At 40.7% G+C, this 25,142-nt stretch overlaps 1 protein-coding gene across 6 annotated transcripts in view; it reads right to left on the reverse strand.

Moving 5' to 3' along the window:
• znf536 (zinc finger protein 536) overlaps positions 1-25,142 on the reverse strand; it is a 232,127-nt gene that overhangs the window by 201,066 nt on the left and 5,919 nt on the right. For 5 of the 6 annotated variants that reach the window (XM_020605877.1, XM_020605878.1, XM_020605881.1 and 2 more), the window contains exon 2: positions 6,183-6,264. The gene's annotated coding sequence lies outside the window, so the exon portion shown is untranslated. Of the gene's footprint in view, positions 1-4,133; positions 4,194-6,182; positions 6,265-25,142 lie in introns of all 6 variants that reach the window. The other variant, XM_020605879.1, reaches the window with a different exon arrangement.

Below are 25,142 nucleotides of genomic sequence, written 5' to 3' on the forward strand. Positions count from 1 at the left end.
TCTTGTGTCTTTCTTTCTTTCTGCTCCCTTTCTTTTTCTCTCCATCACTCTCTTCTTCAGTCTCTGTCTCTCTCACTCCATGCCCTTGACTTGGACGTGGAGGATCACATTTAAAGCTTTATAAATCAATACGCTATAATAAGCTGCTCTTGACATAGAGGGAAAGAAAGGAGGGGGGAAAACAACATATTGCTTTTTTAACACCTTAGTTTTTTTGAGTATGTGTGTGTGTGTGTGTGTTTTATGCCCCTTTTGTTATTGTCATTGGAGGTTTTTTTTTTACATTGCTGTCTGTTATAAAACAGATTTTCTTTGGCCCTGCAGAAATATCACCTTATTGCTATGTTTTCTGTACTCTATGTGAAGGAAGAAAACTGTGACTGTCACTAACAGGTTAACAGATATGTAAAGGCAGAAGATGTCTTGTTGTTGAAGTGAGACATAAATACATAATCCAACTTCAAACCATGTCTTCTGCCCTGGTGTGTTTCACCCTTCACCGGCTAATAAAATGCTTTGTATTCTTGTCTGAGAGAAGCCCGATCGATCCACATTAGTCTGAACTCTCTCTCTTTCACTTTTAAAACTCAGGAAATCAGATTTCAGAGGGGGGAGAAAAAAATCAGTTAATGCATTGATCACTTGGGCTGTATGCAAATCACATTTGCCTTTGTTTTTGTTTTTTTGTTTTTTCTTTTTTTGTTCAATAGCATTAATTAACAGCTTCGTTTTAACGGCACCCCGCAATCCCGTTAGACACCGTTGTCGACCTCAGAAATCACCCACCCTCCATCCCCACCCACAACCACCCAACCATCCCTCAGTAGCCATGGAAATGAACGGCGCGTGGCAGGGACCATAAATCAGGAAATCCTATTTGACCATGAGCTCCAGTAGTAACAGTAAAATATGAGCACTTACACAGCACACAAGTAGATCATCCCTTACTGGGTGTTATGCTATTTATTTATGACAAAATATTCAAATAAAAGAAAGTTTACGTAAGTGCTTTTCAGCCTTTTCGACTAAACATTTGGAATTTGTGTTTTAAAGGGACTCTCCACTGCTTCTACACATGGAGTTCACTGTACTTGTCATAAGGAGTGCTATACAGCCTGTGAAAACACTTGAAAAAATATTCTGTGGCTCTGCAGGAGCTTTCTAATGTGTGAAACTATAACACTGATTTTGTCATAGTGATGTCATCAGGGTTATCTCAGTTTAGACTTGAAAAAAATTCATAACAGAAAGCCTGTTTTACAATTGGAAAGATGTGGGAAGTACAAGTCAGGATACCTCAGCATCTTATTTTAATCTGTTTCCCACAACTTCATGGAAGTACTCATCCCCATCAGTATTACTGAAGTGGCCCTTAAAGGGTGTTACACATTTTTTTGGATCAAGCTTCTAGCCTTCATTGGAACAGAATATTTTAAGAAATCAATCAAGTTTGAATTTGGATTGTTTCCCATTGGGCATAATTCTCTTAACTTTATTTAACACTAGTAAAAACACCAACAGACAGCTAACTGCTGTATGTCATGATGAGTGTGTGTGTGCATGCGTGCGTGCGTGTGCTAACCAGCCTAGCTGCTGCTGCCAGGGATGCTAGTGTGTGGGATTAATAATGGACGCTTTTTGAAATTATTATTATTCCCAAAATGCTCTTTTGTGATTTGCTTTGAAGGGCATGCATGTGTGTGTGGGTGGGAGGGTGGAAGGGGGGTCAGGAATGTAGGCCAGCAGCATTGGTGTTCCTCCTGCTCCCCAACCCTGGATAGCAAGTGCCCTCGCCTCACTTTGTATTTATTTGTTTCTTTCTCACTTGTCAAGAAATATATAAATAGAAACAGACTTTAAAAAATCACAAATAAGATGCAACTGTGGATATAAAGTGGAAGTGGTGTCATCTCACAGTCCAGAAGGGGGGGCGGAAGCAATCACTATCCCAGAGGAGTGAAGCTAACAGACGCTGACCTTCCTTGTGAACTGGGTTGTGAACACCATGGCAGTGCACTGTGATTTTAATTGATACAGGGTCGGGGCTTTTCTGATCAGCTACTCTTTGGTGTGTTTTGTTGTGTTTTTTATGTAAACCCACCACCAACTCCCACCAAGCCCCAAAAAACTCCACCATCTTTGGGAAGATGATGTGTTAGTGAGATACAGTAGCTGGTTTGGGATTTAACACACACAGTTCTATCTACATTTGTTTTCTTTTCTTCTCTGGGATAAAGTGACATGATAACTTGATTTATGATGAAGGAAATAATAGGTTTATAATTTGGCTACTTTCTGATTGTCCCCTTACTCCTTCCTGCCTGCTAGCGAGAGTGCTGTACTGGGTTTAATATGAAGCAGCAACAGCCAAATACCATCTGTTGGCATGCGGATTTTCTGTAATCTCTCTTTACTGATTACAACAATGACTACACAAACCTCTTAAATAATTATCCCACGATGTAAAAAAGTGAAATAATTATAATCATTAACTCCCACCAAGTCTGCCACTCCTTTAGCAAATGAAGGCTGTCAGAGAGAGAGAGAGATAAAGAGAGAGACAGAGTGAGAGAGGGCTTTTTCTGCTGTGATGCCAATCATGTCTTATTTATACCAGCAGGGTAGAGTACCACACAGCAGTGACAAGCTTAACCCACCAACAGTAAAGAGGAAACTGTGGGAAAAGTGACCGCTCTCTCCCTACAGTACCATCACTGCACCTTAGGTTTTTTCATTTTCTGTTTTCTGCAGCTTTTTCTGACATGATATTTCCAGCAGTGGAATTAGTGTCAGGTTTTGCTGTAAAATACATTGATCAGAATTATATATACATATATATGTATAGGCTCCACTTAGTTTCAAAAGATAATTCTGCAGTACAACCTTGTGTACAATGTGTTTGTGTAAAACATGTGATAACACACATGATGTTCTGAACTAAGGTGGCTACCTATGGAAATGTTCACAGCTTTTCTCTGGGGGCTATTAAAAAGCATTCTGGGAGATTTTGGAAATGACCATCAAGAATTAGAAACCAGCCTGAGGCTATATCAGTACACCTAGAAAAAAAAAATGATACTAAGTTGTTCCTGGAATGCACAGCAAACATCATCATTTGATGGCAGTAAAATAGTGTCAGTAGCATGCAAACATCTTTTCTGTATGGTTTCCACATTCAAGAGTTTTTAACACAAAGCTTGGCATTTTGCCTTTGGGTCATTTTCTATAAAATGCCTGATCAAAAGTTTTGATTGGAAAATCCTATTATACAAAGAGGCAGTCAAATATAGTGGAATAAAACGTAGAATATATACATCGGAAATGTAGTGAAACAAAAAGTAAACTACAAGAACGTCCACCTTGTTGAGTACTTCAGTAAATGTACTTAGTTACGGTACACTACTGCTATAGATACATATTCATTAGAAGCAACTGCCAGTCACTTTTTTTTTTATTAGCAACAGGTTTGGTATGTTGATGTTGTATGTATGTCTCTGTAAGCATTCATCTGTGTGTATATGTGTGTGTAAGTCTGTTTACAAATCTCTTTCTATACAAGTCATCTCAGTGTGTATGGGTTTGCAAGTTTGTGTGTGAGTGCTTTGTGTGAGAAATGGTGTGAGAATACGTCAAAGGGAGCATGTGTTAGCTCTGCTTCCAATATGAGGGAAATCTGTGGCACATACCTCCGATATGACACAAGCCAAAACGACATGACTCACCCATGCTATATTTGATTAATAAAACTACAGCCGGTGGAATGTGCTCCCAACAGCAGACCGTTACCAATGCATGGTTTGACTGGAGAACAGTAGCATAATATCATCAAGCTATGAAGACAAAATGTATGTGTGTGGAGCATGAAATCTGATATGATCAAAAATAATTTAATATGAATGTTACATATGCAGTTAAATATGTCTTCATGTTTCACTTTAGGAAGGCATATGTGAATGCAGAGTGACAGTTCCGACAGGCTGTCGTCTCAGCTTGTCCTGAAGAAAACAGCTGTTCTATATGTTTAATCCCTGCTGCTCTGAATCTTATAATAAATGTTATAACATGCATTTTCCAGCTTCGAGAGAAAAGGTTTCAATTGATTAGCACTTTACAAGCGATCAATTTTTACAAACCGGGCTGACCCCCTCGTCTCTTTCTCTGCATCTCAGGAAGCCAGCTCTCAGGGCGATGGTCTATTGCAAATTAAAAGAATACAGAGAAGTGAGAGTGTGTGAGTAATTATTGGACAGAGGATGGAAAGAAGAGGAGGGATGTTGGAGAGACATATATAGATTGAGGCATGCAAAGATGAATGTGAGATACCTAGGAACAAGCAGTGATGATGGTGATGATGATGATAGTGATTACAGTCAACCAGGTGGGATGAAGCATCCTAACCCCACAAAGCAGATATATCCTTCACTTGTGTTTGTCACATGATCTCCAGTCACTCATTGACACACAGAAACCTACAGTGCACACACCATAACAACCGTCACTATAAGAGATGGGGTGGCCACGCTCCTCCAGCTCCAGGAATAATGGCTTGCACCTGTTTACCATGTCACCTCTATTTGCTAATTGTCTCCTTGAGCTACACAGAGAGAAACTGATGGCACTGTGGCATTTTGACAGGTGGGTATGTGCTTTCCAGTTTCTTAAAAGTCACGTCAAGTTAATACATTTATATATTGATACTGTGTGTCCCTGAGTGTAATTGTTTCTTTGTTTATCAGTTTCAACAAAAAGTATGTTTTGTATATTCTTTTTTTTAACTAAAATTTCAAAAATGTTCTAAGAACTCATCTGGGACTTGCAGTACAATGGTATATATACACAAATAACACCTAACAAAATGTTTCTTCACTGCTTTAGTGGAGCTGTTTTCACTCTGTGCATTCAGTAGGACGATTGGTCCAAGGGGGGAGGCAGCCGCGCTAGCTCCATCTCAGTTGCCTCACAACAGCTCAGAAGCTGGCATACAGTATTTGCACAGGGTATCTTCCATATTTTAGAGTTGTTGAAACAGAAAACAAGACACCTGAGCTATTAACTAGCAAATAGTATCTGGGCCCAGTAAGAACAGCACCATCTTACTCATGGGTTTATGATGCTGTGTTGTCATAAGTGTGACAATATTTCACTTCCAGAGTAATGAAGGTCTGAACAAAGTCCAAGTGATTCTATCTCGGTACAAAGTGTTAACAAGGCAGTTTAGTCCTCCTGGAAGGCATATGTTTGGTGTACTTTTTCTAAAGGTACTAATTAAGACAGACAGTACGTACGTAGTCTGGACCATCTCTTTCCTGGATACACAACTGCATTTCTCATATATTTAGAATATTTCTACAAGTCCAGTAATCCACTGGCAAAATACACAACTTTGAAAAGCCAGTGCTGACTGTTGCTTTTTCAGAATTTCCCAGTTAATCTTGAATGAATATCAAGCCTATATTTTAAACTCGTCCTCTCAACAGTTCTGTATCTGGGCATCCAGTATATGGAGCAAAGGGAAATAAGTTTGCAAAAGTAAGTAGGCCACAGCTGTTATTTCAAAGTGTCAGATAGATTGAATCAACATTTCATATCTTCTGCCGCTCATCTCATTTTGACATTGTAGGTTATGAACATTAACTAGGCTGTCACTAAAAAGTGTAGTGTTACCTTTCAACTGGTGTCTAGAGAGTCTTAGTTACTTGAAAATGTTAAAAGCTAAATCTAATTAAATTAAAATAGGGGATTCAAAGGAGAAGAAAATTCCGGTTTGAAAAGTGGATTTTACACAATCCCATAAAATGTTTTCGAACCCAAGCCCTAACTAGCGCTAGCAGCAGTGAGATGAGTCAACAGTATGTTCTGCAAAAGGGAATCATGGAATCAGTCACTGCAGAGTTCATAATAATATAGTATCGCGTGCTAATAGTTTATTTCCATTTGCACAGTTCACTTCAGTATGATGACCATTCTTTCCCCCGTCATATTTACAGGTATGAATGACTCAGCAGTGTGATGAGACACATGGTGCTGCCTAAAGCATGGCACTGCCTAAGTGCATGCTCAATTGACTTTCTCTGAATAAACAAAGATTTAACTGAAAACAAAACATGTGTGCGCGGGTGTGCAAGTGTGACAGACACCTTTAATATCCTCCCCTTTCACATGATCAATCGGTGTGATCGTACCTGCGTGACTGCCGCCTCTCCAACAAATGCCGGATGTCAGGAAGAGTGCCGACAGCTCCACAGAAGGTGGCACGACAAGAGCCTGTAAACAAAGCACACACACCAGGAAATTCGCAGTCATTTGCCTTTGAAGCTTGACAAGTTTGCAGCACTGGTGACAGAAGAGAAATACCCATTAAAATATTGTTTCCTGAGCCCCCTTTCCCTAAACCCCCCCCACAGCTTTATTTTTCCTCAGGACTTCCTGTGAGGGTGTGATGTCATTTAGACATCTATGAGAAATCTAACAAATATTTGAATTATAATGGCATGTGTAGATCAATCTTACTTTTTTTTAAAATCATTATTACATTTTAATTTGACACTGGAAAATGCATTTGAAGATGACGGAATCATACTGGGACACATACTAAGATGCACAAGGTTTATTGTTTGGGAGTTAAAATGTCCAAAATTAGCAAGCCTTGTTCTCCTCAGCAGAAAACTGTGAAAGTCTAGGCAGCACAGCAGAACATGTTATCTGATCTAGTCCTGAAACCCTACTGCTGAACACCAGAAAAATAATCAAGCCAACACAAAGTATGTGAAGTAAAAGACTGCCACTCCCTTTTAAAATAGTATCTGTCTCAGTGGACTGAGGCCTGACAGAGAGAAAGAAGCATGATTCATGAAACCATCAAAGCCTGTTGAGGTGAAAAACCTGAAAAAAGTTGCATACCTTTGTTGAAGAAGCTAATTTATCCATTTCTACGCAGCTGACTAAACTGCTCCCGATTTACATTTCATTTTTTGTGACATTTCAAATGTTTGCTTAAATCTGTTGAAGTTTGCTTAGATGGTAATCTGCGAGATCTTGGCTTTGTATATTTGCTTTCAATCTTAAGTGCTAAATGCTCAATGCTGCCTTCTTTTTGCATTGCCAGAGATCACCTGTCACTGTTTTCTTGCATGTCAGTACAGTAAGCAGCACTCGTTTCTGTGATTCTTTAGGTTGGAAATATTGCCCATTATTACGTGAAATGTTTGACTGGCAGAGAAGTATGGGTTTTACTAAATCTTATGGCAATTCTGGATGTGGAGAGGCAGCCAGGCATGGAGAAGCTGGCTAAGTCCTACAACAGTGGTGGGGCGGTGGGGTGGGGGGAAGAGGGGGAACACAGAAACACAGATGTGGAGGGTCTGCAGGAGGGCCACCCAGATCTACCCACCACTCCTGTTTCAATGGAGCAGCAAGATTAAGACTCACACTCACAAACAGAGCACACACACACTCACTCCCTCACACACAAAGCCACAACGTTGCCTTAAGTCACAATCTAAATTGGCTCCCAAGGGCATACCGACTACCTTGTTCACCAAAGGCATTGTGTATGTTTTTTCAGTGTTTAGCATATGCTGCTGTAACCTGAGATCTCTTACTCTCTCTCACTTTCTCTCTCTTACACACATATACATGCACACAAACACACGGTGTTTCTAGAAGTTGCTTTACATATTTCCCATCAGGCCCTTAATTTCAAAATAGTTCATGTCTAACTATTAAATCAGGGCGAAGGGATGGGGTGACAGGGGGGCAGGTTGTCATTCATAAAGAAAGAAGTTGTAGCAAGATAGAAGAAACTATAAAGAACTTCTCTCAGATCACAAACAATGAGGAGTGGCACGTCTTCTTTCTGTACTGCCATGCTGTATGATATCGTAATACTGATGTACGAGAGGTAAACACACAGATCAGATACGTTTGTTACGAGAACATACTGTATGTACACAGTATGTGATTGTGTCCATCAGTCAATTAAAAGACTTAAAATCTATCAAGCTGAATTTTTGGATGCTGTGAAAATTCACAAACTATTTTCAAAATGATATTTTGTTATTGTTTCCTTGATCAAAACAAAATACTGAGTCATGAAAAAACTATATTCAAAGGCAGATACAGACAGAGCAGTGTTCTACGTGAGTGAAATACCACAGCAAAGCTAGTGACACTTGAACAAATTTGCTACATCTATGATTTGATATCAAAGCACACTGCGGAGTAATGAAAATAGCATTTTAAGACAGTCTAACCTTTCCTGTGTTTACGTTATTAAAGAGTGTGTGCCTTAACTGGTAGTGCAATACACACAGGGGGAAACAATGTGTATTAAGCCGGCAGTGTTTAAGCAGGCGAACAGTAAAGTAATAGGCAAGAGCAGTGAAGTGTTGATTCTACAAAAGATGTGGGGGAAAATTGCACCTTAGTGCACACACACATACAAGCAAAGACACACATATGCACATACATACACACACACACATTTGCTCCCCCTCCCCAATACACTCCCACAACACGGCCGGCTGCCTGGCAGCCGAAGTTAACATTTTCAGAGAAAATATTCCTTGCCTCCAATAGTCCAGTGTAATTCATTTTCCATCTCTGTTCATTAATCATTGTTAAAATTAGTGATCCATTTCTTCCACTCTGCCATCTGCACTCAGCTTCCTAACAAACATGACACCTCAGCGCATAATAAAAGCTGACAGCTACGAGGAGGCCCTTCCAAATAGCTTTCTGCATATGTGCACCTCCACGACTTGATGCCGTTGTCAGACAGAAGTAGGTTATTTAGACCGCTGGCTGGAGAGAACTGTAGAGGAGTACACACATGTGCATGCTCAAACATAGATGGACATAAATGTAGATTCACGTCCATGTGTCCCAGGACTGTGCAGCTACGGTGTCACAAAGAAATCACACACAATCTCAGAACACTGCCACATGCAGACACTTTCTGTATCACCACATGCACAAAACCAAAGAGGTGCATAATATTTTTATGGACTGTGCTAAATTGTGATAAAAAACGTGTCCCCATATTTTTCAGTAAAAGCATAAAGTGAGGAAAAGGGGGAAACATACAACATATGAGCAATCATCAAACCAAATACAGCAAAAGTAACAAAGGAGGAAAAGACGGGCCTTTAAAAGTTTTAAGAAACCTGTTTACCCCCACAAGGTTTTGGTTTCATCTTCAGCTGCAACACTGCTGTGCTTTTCCATTTTCTTCCAGCAGCCATGGCATTTGTGTGCATTTGGTGTATATCATCTCTTCTACACCCTGATCTTAACTCAGCCAAGAGCCAAAACCATGTAAAATAGAAAGAAAGAGAAGGGAATGAAAGAAGGATACTCTGGTCCAGAGGACGACCCTCTCAAGTGACACAAGCCTCTAATTCACATAAAAATACCCTGATCGACTCCAGCGCTGCCCCAGCAGACACTCTGGTGTCAGTTTCGGTGCTTAATACAGTGGGATACTAAAAAATGTGGTGAAAAGTGACTTTACTTACACACACAGACTCATAGTTAAAGGAAGCATAAGTGAAGGATCCATTCTAATACCTGTGAATTTAGCTGCACCTGTGAGTTGGACACGTACAGCCACATCACAAACCCAGGCTACAAGTCAAATCTTTTACACTTTCATTACTTATTTATTATCAAATAATAGACATTTATTGCCTAATTTCCATTATAACTGAATCAATTTACCACTGCAAACAAATAAAATTGTAAACTTGAGCCTTTTCCTTATCTGATTCCAGGGTGTAAGGACAGAGGGCGTCTTACACTGTGCATTCCCTTGAGGCAGAGTTTTCATTTGTGATATTGGGTTGTATAAATAAAATTTGGCTTGCCTTTAAAAAAATCCAAAAATCATTAAAAGCGTCACTAAGAATACAAGAATGCCATCCAGAGTCTTTCTCTGCTGCTCTCTTTCTCTCTCTGTCTCTCTCACACACACAGAGCTTACTCACAGTACCTTCTCTTGTTAACACCCCCCAAACTGCCCCTTCTCACGTCCACACGCACATATGCACACAGTCGCAAATACGCACACACACGCACACACCCACACACACAGGTTCACATGTACACACACTAAACCTCAACAAGCCTATGATGCTGTAGTGCTCTGATTCTGTTCTGCACACACACACACACACACACACACACTCAGACACAGTCAGGATCCCTCCCTGGCGAGGTGCGTATGTGTATGTGTGTCTGCCCGAGGCACAGCACATTAATCTATATAATGCCCTCAAAGAGAAGGCTTTTTCACACCGCTAACTGCCAAGGACTACGAGGGGCAGCGGCTGAGCCATGATTCAGCTGTTAGCCCAACTGGCGTCCCTGCGCTCACACACACACACATACCCCCTCACCACTCCCACACCACCCTCCAAACACATACACACACACAATACGTTAGCAGGAGTACACACATACACCCTTTGCTGGCAAGACAGACATCTTTGTGAAGTCACAGAGGGACACACTCATCAGCACTAGAGTTGGGTATCGAAGCTCAATACCTTTTTGAAAAAAGGACAAAATCTGTTGAAAAGTATCAATAACTGGTGATGAGCGCTTGCTTCGATTCCGTCTCTACTTATCACTTATCTAGCAGTTCCTGATTCAAATCGTAATTTTGCAAAGTACTTGTGCAGCTGCTTGTATATGGAAAAGGAAATAACATTTGAAAAGTTCAGCTTGTTTCATAAAATGCAAGCAAAAAGGGTTTTGTAGAAACATATGTTCTGTTCTTCACTATAAGTTATCAAGAAAAGTGTTTTTAGTACAGCAGCACCAGTTTCAAAACATTTCCTCCTCACCCTAGTCATCAGTGACCTCATGTTACTTCTAGGAGTTAAAGCTTTGTGATTTGTACATACTGTATATAATCAGTAAAATTACACACAGAATAATTCAGATTTGCCAGTTTCCGAAAACACCTGAGGAAATAAATGCGGAGGCTGGAGCCCGCCACCTCCAGACACTACAGAGGAAGTCAGTTTACTGATGTTACCTTGCAGGATTTCTGCTTCAACATTTCAGAGTGCAACCTCTTGCTTTTGTGTGAAGATGCCAAGTGCAGATTTAATATTCATTTGTTGCATGGAAGGGCACAAAACAGACAGCCCAGAGCAGTGATTGGAGGGCCAGTGCTCAGAGACAGACGGCGAGCAGAAGAGCAACTAAATCATCTTGACATTCACCAAGAAGTAGCCACACAGAAAGCTACTGCTGCTGTTAGTTCTCCCATCGACTAATTTGGTTCTGCTTAACCCCTTAACACCCTGCACATGCACAGAGAGAGAGAGAAGAGAGGAAGAGAGAGAGGAGTGGATGCAAGGCAAACAGAGTCTAACACACACACATAGGCACATGCACAAGAGCACACACACGCATCACAGTGACACATTTAATTCCAGGTTCCCAGCACATCTGAATTACAGCAGGCTGATGAGGGAGAGAGGGCCAGGCCCCTCCGGACTGATTAGCATCATTTAAGAAAACCTTCCTTTTCGTTTTCTACCCGCCTCAGTGACCTCTCTCTCCCTCTCTCTCTATCACTCTCTGCCACTCACCGGGGCAACCCATCCACCCACCTCCCAGCCTACAAGATGGGTGGCATCCCCACCAGCACAAGTCACTGTGGAGTACACTAATTTACATCTAACACAGGAGAACAACTCATGTGCCTCTAAAGCTATTTTATTCCTTCAAGTATTCACAGACAGCTCCTTGTTAACTTAAGGTTCTGTTTTCTAAAAGGACAGAAGGACATATCCAGCACATATATATACATCAGGCGCCATATGATGCAGTTTTTTTCTGCACGTGTAAAGTAAATAAGACAGAGTCTGTTTTATTTGTGCATATCCCCCCCTTCTAAATTATATAAGCCTTGCACATGGCTTAAAATTTTGTAAAGCTTTTCTCAAAATCCTACTTATGGTTGCCATTCTGTGCCAAAAAGTTCATCTGGCCTGTAAATTTAAGCATGGATTACAAATATTCAAATCATGAGCTTACTGTTCAAATAAACATTTCCAAGAGGGAGGGGAAAAGTTGCAAGGCATACACTTTCCGCATAATTCCTTCTCTGGCACCTCCCCTCCCCTTGCTCCTAATAACCCCCCTACCCAAAAAAAAGCAGGAAAAAGAACAGGGTGTTAGGTGTGGGGAGGGGGGAATAACACAATATGCAAAAACAAAAGGCAAAGTTAAAAGTTCAGCTTCTTCATTTACTATGAGCTGGATAAACAGTGTTGATGAAATATGTAATTAATGTAATTGTAACCACCTATGAAATTACAGTCAGCTGGGTGGGCTCGGCGGTGGCCCCAGTACACTTTACCATGGGACAAAGGCTACTTTATTACAGTTTTAAAGGGGGGATGAGGAATAGGAGGGTGAAAAAAGGGAAGGGCTTAAGCTGGTCAGCTGCTCACCACATGGTAGACTGAATCACAATCATTTCAGCTTTAGTTTGCACTGCACTTTATACTGGACAACACAAACACCTGAAAACTCCTGGGCATCCAGGGATTTCTGAGTCATATCATCTGTGAAACACACATTAAATGACTTACTACAGTGCTTTTTAAAAGTGTAAAGTTTCTCTGTTGCTAACCTGTATATTATAAAATTGAGTTTCAAAATTGTGAAAAAAATAAGCAACATTTCCTGGTTTGAAGCGCTGGGGTCAGATGAAGGTGCTGAAAGTAGTTACAAAAGATGTGTCAGCCCAGTGTTGCCAACCTAATGAGTTTAATGTTAGGTTTAAGACTTTAGAAATGCCTTTAGGAACAGTTTAAAAAAAAAAAAAACACTATGGGGACAAATCTAGCGGCTTTTTTGGACAGAGTTTAACTACCTTCTCTAGAGAAGAGTCACCAGGACGGCCCATGAGGGAACAGTCTTGCTGCTATACGTGGGAATACCCTTCTCGGCTTCTAGTCCTGCAACTGCTCTGCTGCTGGCAGAGATACAGTATGAATGGGCTATGCATGTGCATGGTGTTCCTCAGTTCTCCATCAGCATCGCTCTTCACAAAATCAATCCACATCTTCTTCATCTGATCATTCTTAAGAAACTTAAGTAAGGTGACTGAACTGTTCTGCAAATCTGGGGACGATGTATTTGTAGGATTAATGCATAGCTAGCAAACTGTGGTAATTCATGGTCGAGCGTGCATTCTTCAGTCTTTTCACATCTTCAGAAATTATATTCTAAAATGTTTAAAAATAAATCACTAACTTCCCTTTATACAAACTGTAAGTCTGAGTTTTGGGCATGTACTTTATCTGCGAACAAGATTTGTGACATCAGTCTATCCATTTGTTTTGGAGCCAGTCCCGGGCCAATAGGGAACTTATACATATATTGTGAATGAGCTTTCAGTGATGTAGGAGAGCTGTAGTTAAACTAGGAAAATGAAAAAGCTGCAGATTCATAGCTTCTGGGTTTTTCACTGAGGGGGAGGCTGAGATGTCATTTATTTAAGTGTCTTAGATTGTTGGTTTAAAACTTTTTAAAGAATTTTTTTAAGGTGTTTATTCAGCTTAAGAAATATAATTTGTTTCTCAACCCATAGGGAGCATTCAGTCTATTTAATGAAAAATTTAAAATCAACAAATTTGGAGTTATATTGTTTTCATAGGACAGCGATGACTAGAGCTGTCAAGTAAACACTGTGCAAAATATTTCTCTTTGTCATTTTGTGGACATAATGTACAAATAATTCTTAAAATACTTGACTAAAAGTGCTTGACTTTTTACTTTTAACTGTTATTACAGTGGATTTGCACTTGTATTTGATGTGTGTGTGTTGTTAGTGCACACTATGACCAAAAGCCTAATAACAAAACCAGTCTTATAGATAAGAAAAAGTGTAGCATCAGTATAGAAAACATATTGTCACCAGGGTAAGGACAAGTCAAAATCTGGGTTAAGGTGCAGGAGGCTTCCCGGGCCTGTTCACACTGACAGCCGGTGTTATCCCAGAGATTAAAATAGCCTCTTCTCTGCTACTCGCCCCTGCCCAGCATTAAAGTCTTCCACATTTGCAAAATTGCAAACAGATGCAGCTCAAGTACCTGCAAATAATCTGCCAAGACCAATTTCAAAAGGGAGATTTCAGAATATGTGGGAGTCATTAGAGAGAGTATTATTTCAGTGATGAGTGCGAGAGGGCCAGCCGTGGATCACCCAACCAGATGGGTTCTGCTGCCTTTTATTCAGGAAGAAAGAAGCCGACGTGTTCTTCATCTCCCCCATTCCCCCAAATGAAGATATATAACGTGTATGAAGCAATTACGGCAGAATATTGGAAGTTTCAGAAGCAACCAAAGAATGTCAAATTTCCTTTTGAGTTTCTCAAAACAATCTTTTCATCTTCTTCCTAGTAGGATGCTTTCAGGTGGAGGCTGAGGAGGGAAGGGTTGGGGGGACTGTCGATGTAAACGAGGATACAGGCACAGAGATCTGAGGCATTTATTGTTTTGTACTGAGTGTTAAATATGAAGAAGAATTAAAAGGTAGATGCTTTAAAAGGGGCCTGCAGCGTATGGAAATGAAATATGTTTCCGGGCCACAGTTTGCAACTGCTGTTGTTATTTTTCAGACGGTTATCAGAAGTTTTTCTGGCCGCCTCAGTACAGCTTTAAAGCGACGCACAACAAAGCATTCACCAATTAAAGACGATTTTAACACCAAGAACCGCAGCAAACTTCATTAGATTCTCCATCCAGCTGCTGACAAAAAGCCATTCAGAATACATCTTTAAGCGCTGGTAATGAATAATGTATAATCAAAACACCAAAATTTTTTCTCACACTAGTCATTCACAACATCTACCAGCCCTAATAACAAACTAAATGTTTATATCAAATAGAATTTGATGAGGTGACTGGTTATTATTGCTCGTGGGGAAGTCGAATAACAATCTAAGACACTTAAAAAAATGATCAAAATCACCAAGCCCTTGAAACAATACACATTCAATCAAATTCTTCATAATTGTAACAGTAGGAAACATTTTAGGCATTCCACCCACAACAAACAGGCTTTGTTCTCCTGTTATGAGAGGCAGCGAAGGGACACAATCAAGTGCGTGAGAAAGCCAGAAACTCAGGATTTCAAGCAATTCCTCTCTCTTTCTCTCTTTCTATACACCCCACCCCTCACCCCTCCCCTTTTCGCTCTTTTTTCAGGGTCACCCATATTATTTGCTTCCTGTCTCATTGTAGCTGGCAAAAAGAGAATTTGGTAATTGAGTGGTACAGAACATGTGCCCTCTCTGCTCACAGATGACAGATGGATTATAAAAACTTCAAAGGCGAGCATTTGGAGCACCAGGGGAGAGATGCTAGGTATTTGAACTATCATTCTTTACCCAGGAGACAATGACTGCCTGACATGGTACATACATCAAGGAACAGTGCAAAGGCACAGACGTAATCCAACACACACATGCACTCGCACCCCTCCTTTTACTCCTTTTCCATCTCTCTCCCAGCCTGTTCTGAGCAACTTTGCGCCAAGCTCAGGAACATAACAAGTGGGGGGCAATGCTGAGAGGCTGGAGGAGAGAGAGGAGGCGGCACTGGCACAGGATGGAATTCTATCTTTGCATTTGTCGTTTCATGACTTGTCACCTTTTGTGGGCTTTTTGCCACTTTCAGAGTTCAAACTGTGGCGTCGCCTTTCCCCTGTTCAGTAAAATAATCAGAATTTATCTTAACTGGTGGCTTCGTATTTTTAAAACAACCAGATAAGCAGGCCTTGAGGAAAACTGTAAGCACTACTGTACTGTCAGTGAAGGAGAGAATGTTGGGCAGCGATGCCTATAATCATCTTATAAGCATGATTTATGAAAAGGGCCATCTGTTTTGCCTTACTTAAGCACGGGGAAAACCTTTAATAATATAAGGACATAAGGGATAGTGGGGGCTAAGTACCAAGGGCGGGTGAGGGGGTTCGACACAATGAAACACAAATTTCATCGAATTCAACAAACTGGTAACCTGAATACAAGCACCCCTCTGCCTCTTCCCTCCCTTCCTGTCTATTCTCCTCCTCAGCATTCAGCCATTAGTTCAGATGCCAGCTAATCACTGTTGACCTCCCCTCTCACAGCATTTAACCTCAGCCCCTCCCACTGACCCTGAAGGAATTAGCAGCCTCACTGTAACACACACGCATACACAAACACATGCATACACCCCACCGCCTAGCCTGCAGACCAGGAACACGTTGGCTACCTCGGTGTTCCTGACAGCTCTGTATGTTTCTTAGAAGAAAAGCATTCCCCTACACACTGAGTCCTGCTAAATGAAATGTTTGCTCTAGAAAATGTAAAAAAACAAAAGTTATAAATATAAAAGTTATCAGACTCTCAGCTGACATATCCAAGCTGCTTGTTTTGCCCAACCAGCTGTCCAGTAGTAAGTCTGGTATCAAGAACCACCGAGCAACCAAGCAGATGAGAAGCTGGAACCAGAGACCTTTTGGCATCTTTGTTTCAAATATGACATAAAAGATTAATCATCTGTTTTGTAGTAGATGAACTCTGACAACCAACTAATTGATTAATCAGCTAGTCATTTCATATGTTTTAATTACTCTAATTATTCTTGATTTTTTAATTACTGATCAACCTCTCTTTCTTAGTCTCTCAATATATAAAAAAAAACTACAAAAACAATGTCCTTAACAACTTCCCAGGGCCTAAGATGATGAGTTTCATATGCCCCCCCACCCCCAACTACTGTACCAGTCCCAAAAATAAATTCAAACTCATTCAAAGTTTGAAACTCATTCAATTGAAATTCGTTTTCAAACAGAAAAAAGCAATAAATTTTCATATTCAATAAGTTTAAACCAGCAACTATTGGGCTTGGTAAATGCCTTAATTATTGATTTTGCCACATACATTTTTGTATCAGCAATACGTTTTAGTTGCTATTCAAATAGAAATAGGTTGAAATCTTTAATTCTGCTCTTAAATTTTAAAACAAAAACCATTCAGTTCCTTTGGACAAATTAAAAAGCAAGAACTGAAACCAGCTAATTGTTACAACACATTTGAAACATGAAGAACAAGATTGTCTCAAAGCGTTGCAGCTCTGACTTGATTGGCATTCATGCCCCAGCTGCTGCCCTTTGGCTTCGCTGTGACCTGGAAATGGCTCCCAGCGCAACCTTAGAGAGCCACAGCGGCAGTGCTGGGAGGAGGAGATGGGTGAGGGCTGGGGGATCATAATGAGGCCATACGGCATATGCTATTGTGCTACAAGCCACAGACACACACACTTGTCCACATGTGGATACATACACTCACACACCCCTCCACTTGTGGTCACCTTTTCAGTGTCCATCAGGATTGGTGGCCTAATCTTCGATGGATCATCTCATCAGTGCCTTGGCTGTTTATATGTAATGGATCCCAGCCTTTCTCTCCAACCCCAAGTGCCCGACTTTGCCCCCTCTTCTCCTTCCACTCATTACCCTCCTTCCTTCAGGTCTCCCAATATTCTCTCCTCCGTTTTTCCTTTTTATTTCCTTAGTGTCCCTTTCTTTTAAACACATGTTCTGCTGGTCTACTTGTAGATGTGCACTGAGAAGAAAGGCAACAGAGTTATCTCTGAATTCAATTCAGTAACAATTGGTGTCAGTGCTCTAAAAGGAAGAACACAGTGTGTTTAATCATAAATATACCGTGACAGAAAGCACTTTCTCCCCAGTAGTCACTGTTTGTTCTGGTAATATTTTATGTTCAAGACTGACTGAGAACTGATATTCTAGTTAAGTGTATCTTTGAAAATGTTGGATGATCTAAATGTGGATAGAAGTGATTTTAATTTAATTAATTCTAATTTTCAAATAAATGTCTAACATTTATATGTACTACTTGTTTATTCTTACAGGTTTTAACCAAAAATATTGATATTGTTATTATTGTTTTTGTTATATGTAAAGTCAAACCCCACTTTTCACACCACTCCATTTTGGTTATGGCAGGATTCAAAATAAATTTGAGATTTCGGGGCTGCTGTATAATTTTCTTGACAAACCTGTCATGGAAACTGTATAATCATTTGTCTTTCTACCCTTCCCATCCTTCCTCACTCTCTTTATCCTCCTCCTTCTCCTCCTCCTCGAAGCCTCGCAGCATGTGTAAGTAGAAGCGAACGTGCTCCCTTCGCCCTCATTACGAGCTAACTACGCTGTTTGATTAAAAGCATGTACAGAGAGGAAGAGAGGGAGAGAAAGAATGAAAAGAGAGAGAAGAGTAAGAGGTGGGGGTGGGGGGAGAGGAACAGGCTGAACCTCCATAATTAAGATCACTTCACAGATTACCTCCGGCAACAAAAGCACGGCGAGCGGCCGCCCGCAAAAAAAAATGTAGAGTCAAAGAGACAGTGAACTGAGGAAAAGCACACTTACAGGCGGATTCATTCACTGAGGATTCAGCAGCGGACGGCTTACATTACAGGTCACATATCAGAAAACACTCACAGACAGACATGTGTCTGCTAAGTACACTACCTAGAGAGGTGAGGAGAGATGACCCATCCAGTGGTGTCGACATTCCCAGACAGACATTTCCCTGAACTAAGTCTGAAAGAACCTCTCTGAGTATGATGCTGCCTTCACATTATTCTGAAAGGTTGCCAAGTAAGCAGCCAGTAATCAGCAACAACTGATTTTAATGTTTAACAATAAGAAGTTGCACCTCATAAACTGAAACTGGTGTGTTTGATTCTTAGGGAGCACCACATACATTACATGTGATGCCCTTTTTACTAATGTGGAAGCTATTTTTTAACATAAATGTGATATAATGCAAACAAAGTATTACGACCACCTATGGAATCCTGTCACCCGTGGACTTTCACACAGACCAGCAGCCAAGTTACCACTACAGTTACTTTTTCTCTCTGCTTTTACTCTGTCCACATGCTTGCCCTCAGTGTTGCTCTGTGCTGTTCACCTTGCCCTCTTCAGTCCACCTTACTCCCACCTCGCAAACCAGCCACAATCTCAAGCGAGTGGGGGGAGGCCATTTACTCTAATCACAGGGATCTAGCAAGAGCGCCTCAAAGCCCTCAGAGGCTGATCGGCAATCAGAGAGACGGAGGCTTTGAGGCAGAGAGAGAAAAAATAAACTTTACCGCAACTTGAGATTTGTGGAGCAAACCTGTCCGATCCCTAATCCGAAAGCAGCTCTGCCCTGAGATTGTGATGCGTTTAGGTGGGCGAGATGACAAGTGTTTGGGAGGACATGAGCACAGATCTTAAGGACTTCCTGTGAAAGATTGAGTTCTGGTCAAGGGGGTAACAGACAAGGTGAAGTTTGTGAGTGTGTAAGTTACTGTGCTGTGACCCAAAATGAGCCGGGATGTCATTGTCAACAACTTAAGAACTCCTCGACCAGGGTTTGTTAGTGGCTGAATGGATAATTACAGTTGATCGCAACCTGGATTATATTTTTACAGTTTTGACCTTCATTTCTATTGATTGCTTTAAGATTTTACTTAGCAAAGCAACTGCTAACATTAAGAAACACAATGACACTGCAAGATGAGGCAACAGTGGTGTGGTGGGTAGAGCAGTCGTCTCCCAACCAGAAGGTTGAAGGTTTGAATCTCAGTGCCAGCAGTCCATGCATTGAAGTGTCCGTGGGCAAGACACTGAACCCCCCCCCCCATTGCCCCCCTTGCCCCCATTGGTTAGAACCATCGGTTGAGGTGGTGCTGCAGATGGCTGCCATCAGTTCTATACTGGAAACAAATTCCTTGTGTGTAACATACTTGGCCAATAAAGGTGATTATCCTTAACAAAAAGTGGTCGGACAATCTAATGGACAGTAAATAAGACAAAGGTTTAGCCAGATTATCTACACCGCTTTATTTCAAGTGAGTTCAGTAAGTACCCCTCATTGCATTAAAATCTGCACATAAAACTAGTTCAACAAGTGCCAGGAAGCCAGTTTATAGAGCTGAATATTGGGGACCAGGATGGTTCCTGTTCAAAATAAAATGCAAGACTTTGCATTGAGATGATGGCCATACAAAAAAACTAGCATTTCTAGACTCCACAGACCTTTTGTAAAAATGTTGAACCTTCATAGTTTAACAAAACTAAGGGCCTACAGTCTCGCTAGTAGGATCAGTGGTGCAGTGACCTAAACCAGCATTACACAATGACAGTCCTAACATATTGATGTCAAGTAGGTATAATGTTATTAATTTGGTCTGAAACTGCTGAATCTTGGACAAATCAAAACCGATGATGTTGCTCGATGAAAACAAAGTTATTATAATTCATCCTCGGGGGAACATGAATGTGTGTATGAAACTGTATGGTGTGTCATCCAATAGCAACACTGGCATCACTACAGACATGCTGCTAGCTAAACTTTATTAGTAAACAGTAATAACTAACTTTATTTGCCATATCAAGTATCCTATCTGGTCTTTGGATGATTTTTTTTTTGGTGGGGGGAGTACTGTGTTTGGTTTCTGGAACAATCCAGCAGTGTCACATGCAGCTCAGCAGGTTTGTTTAAAACCAGTCCAATTGTCTAAATATTCATGTTTCTCCCCTTGTTTGACTTCTTTACAACAATGTTACTGCATTCCAAGATCTCAGCATTTGCTTTGGTGAGTACAATATTGCCATGATCTATAGAAAATGCAATCCAAGTTGTAATAAATCTCAACAGTTCTTTAAAAAGTCATGTTCTTGACTGTGTTTGTTAGTATAAACCTCTGCTGCAATACTAAGTTACTGTTATATAGTGCACTTCAGAGTCTAAAGTGAGAAATAAAGATAATGTCAGTGGAGCATGTTCTCGTTCTTTGCTGGGAGACAGAGAGTGACAGAAGGTTAGAAATAGTGATTCTGTTCAACATGACTCTCCAGTTTTGTTGGAGACACATTGCAAATGGGTGAGCAAACTTGAAGTGAGAATTAACTCCCACCCTTCAAGCCTATCAGTGTCATCAACCACACCATGGATGCAAATGCTTCAAATGCTTATTCCCTCTCCTCTCTTTCTCTCTTCCTCTCTCTCTCTCTCTGTGCAGATCTGACAGTCTTGTTTACAAAAGCAGCCGACAGACAAGCTGAACAAGGCCTTGGGCCCCAGCACGTCCACTTAACTCTCTCCCCATTACTACGATTGGTGTGAACGGCGCAACAAAACAGATAAAATGCAGTTATGAGGCGAAGAAAATAACTGCAGCTCATGATCAAGAATAATAACAAAAAAGATGCATGAAAACAAAAGATAAAGGGAAAGACGAGGAGGAGGTTGAGGCGGTGATGGGGGCTGGAGAGAGAGATGATGAGGAGGTGGGCCATTTGAAAACAGAAAAAAAGATAATTTAAGAAAATTGTCGGAAATTACAGGTGATCTTTTAAGGGTTTTGTTTTCAGCATGGGTGAGAGCACATCTTATGACTTAAAATGAGTTATTAAAAGGAAAGAGCCAGGCACTGAGGGAATTCTCTCACATCGCAGAGCTCTCCTTTTAAATTCAACCCTAGTCATAACACAGATAAATAATAGATAAATAGTATTTACCTCCCACCTCGAACAACACTTTTTAAAGTAGTTCATGAAAGACTGACAGCTCTTGGCGAGCAAATGCACTTACACAAACACACATTCTTACATGCGTTCGCTCATGTATTTTGCCTAATTAAATAAAACACCAGGTGGGATTGACTGATTATTTGTGAGTGTGCATTTGTGTGTGAGTGCGCCTGGACCTAAAAAGGAGAAGCAAGGAAGAGAAGGAAAGATCAAATATTTTGGATGAATTTCATTAAGTTCACATTTATCATTAGAAGTTTCATCAGCAAGTGACAGTTTGTTTAGGTTCCGAAACAGTGAGGGACTGTAGCTAGTCAGTTTGCAGAAACACAATATATTTGGAGTTAATTTATGATAACTTGGTGAAAATTTACCTCCTTCCAAATCATTTTTGTACAGTTCCTAAATTTGCCAAATATTCTCTGATATTTAACACAGGCCTTTTGTTTTGTTACAGTAATGATGTTACAGAAAATAAAACTCATAAAAATGGTCTTGTTTTTAATACCCTTTCCTCAAATAAGGGAAGAATAAACAAGTAGATATATATTTACCTAAAAAAGCACAGTAGCAACCCTTACTCTGCGTCCCATGGCAGCTACACCTCAGAGATGTGGTCAGGACCGTGCCAGGCGTTTACAGAAGGCTGTGTGTTTAAATGCCTGGAATGCTCATTTGCCTTTTGGGTTTACTTATTTACTTTTGCATAAATGAAGAACAGTAATGTGGTATTAAGGGGCTTCTCAGGGGGAAAGTTGTGTGTTTTTAAAATGCAGCCTTTTTGTGAAATGCTCCCTTCAGTTTGCTATATTAAGGGAGGTTGATGATTAACGCAGCATAGATCTAATTTTTTTTAATTGATAAAAAAAAACAATGCCAGAAGTGAGATGAGCTCAACCTCAACACAACAACACAGAACACATGCACAGATCGACACACGCACTCACACACAAAAGTCTTCACATACAAAATGAGCACTCAGTCTAAAATGAGCAACAAACCACAAAATACCCAATAGCCAAATATAAAAGGTAAAATGACTGCTTTGATCAAGTGGAGCCCAGTATTATTTAGCACCAGCTACAGCTGTACTACCTCTGTCACTTCAAATAAAAACCTAAAGCTTTCAGGGCTCTCGATTGATTCTTTAATTCAGCCTGATGTGACATTAAAACCCTTTGGTTGACTTCCACTGGTTGTGACAAATGTACCAGCACTTAATAGAGGTGTGCAGACAGGCCGGCATTTCAGTGACTTTTATCAAGCTGAATTTATCAACACAGGCTCCCAGGATCTGCTGGCAGCAGCTTGTTCAGAAGGAAGCCTACAGATACCAATAAGTACATCATTCCTCCTTACTGTCTCGCTCTTTCTCTCCTTGTGCTCCCTCCATTTCTCTCTAAGTGTTTTTTTCCCCCCTCTCTGTCCTGTCATCACTCTGCCTACTGTATATTTATCGCTTTTCTCTCTGGAGCTGCCACGCCATGGATGTGGTACTCTCTAGGCTAATAGGAATGTCTTCTAAGTGCCAATTGTCAAACTGAGTTAAGTCATTTAAATCTGACCAAAAATCCCAAATGAGTCCTACTGTATAGCATCTAAGTCTTTTGAAAAAGCATGTGCATGTCATGGGGTACCCCGACACTGCACTGAGACTCCACTGTCAAATTTGTCTTATATGGATTAACAGTATATCTTGTCAGGTCCAAAAACTTGTGATTGTATAACTTTAAATTTAAAGTCAAGAAGTGTTGAACTTGGGTATCATCATAACCAGCTTGTCTCCATGGCTTGCAGGAGTTTATTTGCTCGTGCTAGGTGGAGATGTTGGTGCGGCTGTAAGGAAAGGTCTCAACAGTTTCCTGCTTAAACTAAGATGTATATTTGCTCCCACACTGTGACAATTAGATTACTATTTACTGGAAGTGGCACAGAAGTTGTCTCTCTCTGTGAAGTATTTCCTCATCTCTAATTTTATCCAGTTAATGGAAGTGTTTGGATTCATTATCACTTATCGAAGAGGCTACTGTGATTTTGAAGTGATTTAAGGCCAATTTTCCAAAAGTTGGGTAAAGAATCATTCCTCACAGGGTGGCGTACATAACAACTTATAGGTAACTTATTATTCGCTTCACCAAAGGGCTTAGCAATGACAAAGACCCATGAATAAAAAATGAGAAGTGAGGGAAAAAAGGCAACATGTGAAGAGAAATGATAGGAGAAATGAGAAAGGAGAGAGAGGATGAAGAGATGACAAAGGCAAAGAGGCAGCAAAAAGAAGAGTGAAACGGTAGAATGAGGACTGTGATAAGGAGGCTTTTGAAGGGCCCTCTAAGATGCTGGGATTGCTCAGTTCAGCGCCGTCAGAGCCTCTGAGGTACTTGAACCTTGCCTGCCTTTCCTCCACCTCTCTGTAGAGCTGGTGCCCTGCAGGCCACCTGTAAACCGCTTTGACACATGATCCACTCCCACAGATGTAAAGTGGAGACATACAAAAGCACACACTCACAGAAAGTGCTTGCAGGCAAGTTAAGCGAGCACAGACACTTTAACGCACCATCACCGTTCGGTTGTTTTTTAACATTAGCACTCTTGTCCCTCTTTTCAACAAAGGGGCACTCACAGCAGAAACAGCAGAACTACCTCATAGTTTTTATCTCTTTATAAAAAACAAATAATTTTCTTGTTTTTGTTTTTTATGTCACTGTCAGGTTTAAGTAATAAATCCTTCAGTGAGACGGGACAAAAACCTGCTATTATCCACTGCCGTCACATTGGCGTAAAAGTGACACCAGGAGGATTTTCACCTTCATCTCCTGAAGGCAGAGGGAAACAGGACACATTCAAAATTAATTAAGCAATTAGACTGATGCCGTGCCATAGCCACTAACAAGTAGCAGGGAAAGACAATGGTAAGACACACATACAACTTGGTGTAATGAGTGTCGACAGAAGAGGAGCTGAAATCCCCCCCGGGCTAGAGAATATCCCACTATTGTAGTCTTAACCCGCGAGACCTGGCGGGGAATGTACAGCTTTCACAGTCACTTCTCATCCTATTTGTAGCAGTGCTGCTGACGTGTGAGCGTCTGGGCCAGAGCAGGTCACTTTTTCGCCCTTTTTAAAAACCTCTCTGTCTTCTTATACTTTAAGTAACCGCCACATTTCCTTTTCCACCTTTTTAAAAAGAGAGTCCAGCAAATATTTTAGGGGGCATTCATCTATATTGTGTTATTTTTTCTTTCTCACCCCCACCCTCAAGCCAAGCCACTTTTTTCATCTCTCTTTTTGTATTTTTTGTTCCACAAGGCAAGTTTCATTAAAGATCCAATTATGCAAATCAGGTGCTGGAGAGGCAGTTGAATATGCACTATAATGGTGTACAGTAATCGTTCGACACAATATATGGCATTCGGGGCCAGATTTACGAGCGCAACAGAACTGCAACGGCTCAGTCCTTCGGTGAAAACCTCTTGATCATAATTAAAGGTGCAGGAGTTCTCTCCAGCATCGTCACACCC

Source organism: Monopterus albus, unplaced genomic scaffold, assembly GCF_001952655.1.
Source record: "Monopterus albus unplaced genomic scaffold, M_albus_1.0 scaffold73.1, whole genome shotgun sequence".
NCBI classification, from domain to species: domain Eukaryota; kingdom Metazoa; phylum Chordata; class Actinopteri; order Synbranchiformes; family Synbranchidae; genus Monopterus; species Monopterus albus.